The sequence below is a fragment of the Buceros rhinoceros genome, unplaced genomic scaffold (assembly GCF_000710305.1).
Source record: "Buceros rhinoceros silvestris isolate BGI_N320 unplaced genomic scaffold, ASM71030v1 scaffold11292, whole genome shotgun sequence".
NCBI classification, from domain to species: Eukaryota; Metazoa; Chordata; class Aves; order Bucerotiformes; family Bucerotidae; genus Buceros; species Buceros rhinoceros.
Window position 1 is genome coordinate 93,116 of NW_010400708.1, and position 7,074 is coordinate 100,189.

Genomic DNA, 7,074 nt, shown 5'->3' on the forward strand with positions numbered 1-7,074 from the left:
GAAGCAGAGAGACTTTATAGTAGTGACAGACTACGTCCAGGAGGATAAATGAACAACATTCAAGAAAAACAGCATTTATCCACAAGTCAGGGAAGAAGAGACTTTATAGTAGTGACAGACTACGTCCAGGAGGATAAATGAACAACATTCAAGAAAAACAGCATTTATCCACAAGTCAGGGAAGAAGTCGTTGCTATTCTCAATAACATATCTGAATTCACACAAAAAGGCACACTATGATGAAATCAAATATCCCCCTGTACTAGTTCCAGCCCCTTAAAAAAAAAACCAGATATGCCTAAATGATGAAAGAAATCCTCAAACTGAAATGTTTGTCATTTGTGGAAACACAAAATAAACATAAAAGTCTAAAGTAAGATGCAGTGGATATAAAACGATGTAAATTTGAGAACTGAAAGCCCTTTCCCAAGGTTATTTCTTCATAGTTCTGTCTTTCTGACAGAATCGTTGTTCTGCCAGAAGCATTCACGAATTTGGTGAAGTAAACTCAGAAACTGGGCTTACTCATACACTTGCACAAGGTATTAAACGTCCCAAATCAAGAAGTGCTCATTAACACTCTTGGCTTAAACAGGAAATCCAACTCAGGCCAGTGAGAATTTTCCCATGCTCATCCACACTTGCTTTTCCACAGCAGGGCAATTCTTTCTCAACACAAGTAAAACCGTCACAGCAAAAAGCATTTCACCTGCTAATCAAACCAGGCAAAAGACTGCTTCCAGCAAATACACTACAATGCAAATTCATCTCTACGTAACTCCAGATGTATCTCTCCGTAACTCCACTGTTTTAATGCAAAAGCAGAGTACCACAATGCTGTACAAGGGAAGAAGAACAGGCTTCCTTGGTATATCCAGAGTTTCCCAATATACACTCTGGTCTGTCAATAAATTTAGTTCAAATGAAAAAAAAAAAAAAAGAGCAGCCTCAGGTCTTGAATTTCTTTGTGGGTCTTAAAATGTATTCAGAGACTGCGGGGAATTTCAAAACCTGATCTTTAGGCAGAAATAGGACCAACTTAACATCTCTTCCCCAGTCATCTGAAGTCTTTGTTTCACGTAATGATAAACATCACTGGTAGTACTACATTTCCAATAGCAAAATTCCTCTCCATTTATCACCACTGAACTTGCATCTTTCTCCTGGCAATTTTACTGTTTGACAGAGCCCAATCAAGCCGCGATAGAACAGCTTTACAACTTCTCACTATCTTTCATATTTAACATTTACTTTAATATTGTGGTGTTCTTCATAACATGAACAGTTACCAAACGTATCTAGCACAGAATAATCTATCATTGCACTTCAAGATAAATGATTTATTTTAAAATATAGAATATTCTGTCTTTGATGTTCAACAGTTCTGCAGAGCAGCACTTGAGATGGTCACTGGTTATCTATCCACATGAGCTAAATCTCTTAACAATTTGCATTAAAAACAATGCGGTTCCTGTAGCACATTTGATAGAGAATACAAAAGATTAAAGTCTCCGAACAAAATAACACCCAAGAGACCCCTGGGCATTTTATGGAAATTTCAGCTGGGAGGCTAAGGGTTTGGCTTATATTTGTCATATTCTTCATCCTTTTTAGGTATTTCCCCCCTGCCAAGTACCTAGAAAATGTTATTTTCACTCAATTTTCTCCTCTTTTTGGTATTATGCAGCCCCAAACCTTTCCTTAACATGAATTTAGAAGGAACAATTCTGGGGAAATGGATGACAGAGATAAGCTCCTGAATAGTAAGTGTATAAAGAATAGATGAGGTTTCAAAGGGGAGCATTTATTGTTTCCTGTATCATAGCACATTGTCTTTCAATATGATTAGTTATCAGTCTGAGTTATCAAAAACTTAGATGAAATAAAGCGCTTACGCAGTTATGCTTCATTGATGTCAGCTAGGGGAGCATGAAAATCTCCATGAAGTTGGGTAATTGATGTGTAAATCAGAGCTCAATCACTCTGTAATAGAAATGGTCCCACTGCAAGTATGGTTGTTGAACGGTATTGTAGAGGGGTGGGAAAGAAAGAGAAACAGAGTCAAGATAAGACTTATTTATTAAAAATTATAATAACTGGCAATTTACACAATTTTCTCTTCAAGAGAGAAGCGCTGTCAGACATATTTAAATGCAAGCTGCAGACCACTATATTTGGATATCCTTATTCGGCAATAATTAACTGTTTCTGTTTTATTAAAATGCTTGGGGACACTGTTATGGATATTTAAAAAGCAAATTAAATGAACATGTTCATCCTTTGAAAGGCAACACGTGTAAATGACATCAGCAATTGTAATTTGGTTAACAGTGTGTGTTCACGGTATGTTTTGGAGTCCTATTACAGTCTTCTTGTCAGTTCAAATTTGCAGTATGAGAAACAAAAGCAAAACTGAAGGAAAAGAGGAGAAAAAAAAGAAAACAAAAGAGAAAAATGGTTATAACCACAGCTCCAAAAGTCCATTAAAAGCCAAATAGTCATTAGAACATCAGTCACATAAAATAGCTTTCCAACATGCGATATTTCTAAGAGCAAACACCTGATACATAAATAAAAGAGCCAGTTAAGATGACATTATGAGGTTATTTATACTCTCTTTTTTTCTTTCAACAAATGAATGTGCATTAAGGCATTGATATCAACTTCCCAGAAACACCTGGAATCCAGGATTCTAGGTATAACTTACACTAAGCCACTGATAAACTGTAACAAACTTACATAAATGTGAAATTTATGAGCATATTTGTCATCAAATGAATTATATTCAGGACACAGGAGCTGGCTTTGGAAGCTTTATTATGGGTAATGTGCCGTGACTGTAAGGGGACTCTGATTACTAAGGGGGTTCAATATAGAAGGAGGTTCAACCTAAATTCCAAAATCCATTGCCCTTGGGAGTTTAACAGGACATGGCAGTTTCTTTTTCATTTTTGTTTATTAATTTATTAATTCTGTTTATCTATCCTGGGATTTGAAGTTTCTTCAAAATTCACTGATAGCAAAGAAGCCATTAATTCTTTGCCAAAGTATACTCTAACCTTCAAACATATTTCACAGCACATCTCCTAACAGCTTCCCAGCTGCCGTCACACTTCACGTGCCCATCAGCTCCAGCATTCCATGTGACCATGTGTGTTACAGCTGAATACAGTTGTGTTTAGTTGTATACATCAACAAGAAGCACGGCGTAGTGCTGCTACAAGGGTGTATTGGTACATATATTACTCCCAAGGCATAACAGTAATTTCATGTAATTAAAGATCTTCCAACAATCCTTGTTACATTCTAGTTTTCCTTCACTTGGGTACCTCAAACTATGAAAAATTTCTTGAAAATGTCCGGGTTTCTCTTTGTACATGTACTGTTTTCAAAGACTAAAATGTATTTTAATATATGCAAACACAAAATCTTTAATTCATTATCACTTAATGCGTACAGATTGCCTTCTTACATCTAAGCTGAAAACCATTTTGGAACCCTTACTGTTGGGTTTACCTTTTATCATATGTATAATTAAAATTTTTCTTTAATATTGCTACTCAAAACTTGCATGGGTGCCTGTAGGCTTCCTTAAAAAACAGAGTCCATGCATTTGTATTTTCTTGAAATATCGGCAGGGATATGAAATAGACAGCTAACAGAAATAAATCCAGCCTTTTAAAAAACGTTACAAAACAATCATTGATTAACACAACCTTTTAGAGACAGATGAATCAGCAGACTCAACTGCTCGAGTGTTTTATCACAGAAGTGCTTCTGTGCTACTCCTACAGCTCTAATAAATGCATTCATTTACTAACAGGCACCTCTACTCCCTTGAGCATTTTCACATGCTGTGCAGCTCTTTAACCACATGTTCTTAAACTGAACGTGCGCTGAAGAAAACCACCACAGGAAAATTAAGAATTCAGCAGGATGACTATTTCATTCATCAGTTTTAGGCTGAAGGAAAAGTGTTCGCAGGTCTCTGTGTGCAGTGCACACATACAGACTGATTCAGAGCCCCCAATGCACAGAAAAACACCACTGTAAGCCTAACATAATTTAATTTATTGTTATTTAGGACACTGTTTGGCTAAAGAAATTATCTTCTAAATAAATTATTCTTCTCTCAGTTGAAACTCGATATAATTGCCTCCATTTGCGTAGTAATAACTACTGAAAAGGAAAGGCATGATCAAATAAATGCGAGGTGCTCTCATTTCAAATTCAGGTAAACATGTATCCCCTTCTCGGTGCTGTTGTGGAACATATTGCCCATCTTGGAGACTAGCAAATTGCAGGAGATGCAGTGATTTTGTAGCTTCATGAGGCTTAATAGTCGTCAGCTTGGAAAGAACCTAAAATGCTTTAAAATCTGTATTTTAAACCTTCTTCCACTAGACTTTAAAAAGCCTCACAGCAACAAGGTGTCTGTTGCACGCATTACGAAAAAGTAAATATTTTGTACTTATTTTACTTAAATAGACAGAGCCAGCAGGTCAATGGGTTGCCACCATCACTGGCTTCTAGTTAGGAAGATCATCTATGACAAATACTGGTCGTGTCTTCAGCAACCGTATGTTTATTCCTCATTTATAAACAGAATATAAAGTATGAAAAAACAATTTAACCAAAGCAGCACAAAGTTCATCAGCACTGCTGAGATTTACATCCTCTCTTAGGGCACAGTTCAACTTCAACTGATGCTACTGGCAATTTTCCCAGTGAATTCAGCGAGGGTTGGATGGGACATAGCCATTTAATAATGACAAAAAAGCCAGGTCTCATAACGCAGCCAGCAGTAAGCAGCAGCAACTTATTGGTATAAACTAGTTTCTTGGTAAAATTCCTCACGCTAATAAAATTTTTTTATCCACTGCCAAGAGTTTAAAAAGTCTGAAGCACAAACCAGCACATGCCAGAGCTACAGAGCTTCTACAGTCATTATTTACAACAGATATTGACTGCACGAATTTCCTGGTTGACAACAGCAAATTAAATGGAATTTAGGAAATTCTTCTTAAAATTAAAAAAAAATAAATAAACAATGAAAAAATCTTCAAGTGAGATACCAAATAAGCTTCCCAATCCACCCCATGGGCCACTATCACTTTGAGCTAAAGCGCAATTTTGTTTTTTTTTTTTTTTTTAGTGATGTTATAAATTGTACACGTGACATCCCAACCAATTGACTGGGGAATAATCAAGTTTGTTTCTATCCCACGGTAAGTCCTGATACACACATACACCAGACAGCAGATCACAGACCTTGTCACAGAAAAAGTAAAGCAAATGTACCATGTTCTCTGAAAAAACAACACCGTTAAATTTAACTCGAGATGGGAATGCTGTGCTATTGGGGATATGGCATACAGGTATTACTGACACCAGGTTGAAACGTGCCCTGGGATTTGAAAACCAAAAATGAGCACTTAAAAAAAGTAAAAATTATTTCACTTTTTTAGACAGAACAAAATGATAACACAATCTTGTTTAGACTGGCCAAAACTACAACCTTGTGTCTGAAATTATTTGAATGTTTAAGGTGGGTGGGATGCAAATAATTACCTCAGTACTGCAGTTTCCAGAGGTAAACAGAAACTATATCAGTTTTCACAATTAGGTTTTGAATGTGTTTGAAATGTCACATGTATAACTGACTTCATGAACAACAGCAATACCACAGTGAAGAAAACAAGGCCATCCAAGGCCACACTCCCAGAAGAAAGTAAGACCAAAGCCCTATTTAACCCATCCTGCCTCTGACAACAGCCAACAGCAAATGCTAGCAAAGCCCCTAGGAACACAGCAAAGCGTTCCCCAAAACGCTGACACTGTCCTGAGAAATTTTTGGCACATAAAGCTATGTGTTAGGTACAAGAGACCTGGTATCCCTGTATTCAACATCTCTGGAAGACCGTTCTCCAAAGAATGCTGTAGAATGAAATACTCTGGAGCAAGGTGTTTCCCAGTCATCTGAAAATTATCTCCTTATCTCAGACTAAGGTTACCACTCATATAGGCCTGAAAACGCAATTGATTTAACAGGGTTGCTTGCATTTTACTGAATAGGTAAGGAGAGAATGCAGGTACATTTTGGGGGGCACCTACAGGCAAATAGGCAGGAAGCTCCTGTGCTCTTCAGTCTCTGGAGAATCTCAGGTGCACATCTCAGCGCTAACTGCTCCACACATTTTCAAGACCAGACACATGGATTACTGTAGCCTGAATAATAGTTATCTACACTCCAAACCATTTATAATTTCTTCCCCTTCTGCCGTCAATCAGCAAATGAATATCACTTTTTTTCACAACAAGAACACAATGTGTTATTTAATAAAAGTGTATCATTTTTAAATTCCCTACCATCATCCATTTGTCTAATGGAAATGTTATAGTATGTAACAATGCAAATATTAAAATGCAATGTAAGTTGAGTCATAATCATTGGAGGCTGGCCAGCACCAGCACATTTCAGTATTTAATAATAGTCTAGTACAAAAATATGTAAACTAGCTCTTATCCTGCTTTAATACTCACTTAGCGTAAGACGAAAGTGAATGCAATTTTGTTTAAATATTAAACATTGCATTTCTTCTTTTGATTATTGAAGTATTATTAAAGCTAAATGCAAATGGGTTTGCAACCTCCTTCCTCTGAAGTCTTACATGTCACTGTTATCACTAATATTTTGTCCCTCTAGCTGGCTTCTTTGGGGGATCTCAAAGCTCTTTATGAATCAGAGCAAGTCATGCCTGATTACACCTCTGGGAAGAAGTAACTACTGTCAAGAAAAACAACTGAGGGAATGAAAGTTGAAGCGAGTCGATGGCAGTCATTCAAGTAGAGATGACTGTGGGAAGAAAACTGAGGAGTCCTGACTGCCATTAAACTTCACTGTAAGACCAGCTGTAACTTGCAACCATGCATCCACCACTGAACTCTGAGATGACAACCATCAAGCTGAAATTTAAGACTATCTAACAATACTGTACAGCAAGAAGGAATTATCTTTAGGTGCATTTCCAGAACATTGGGTCATATGCCGCGAGACAAGTTTTCTCCTGCTGA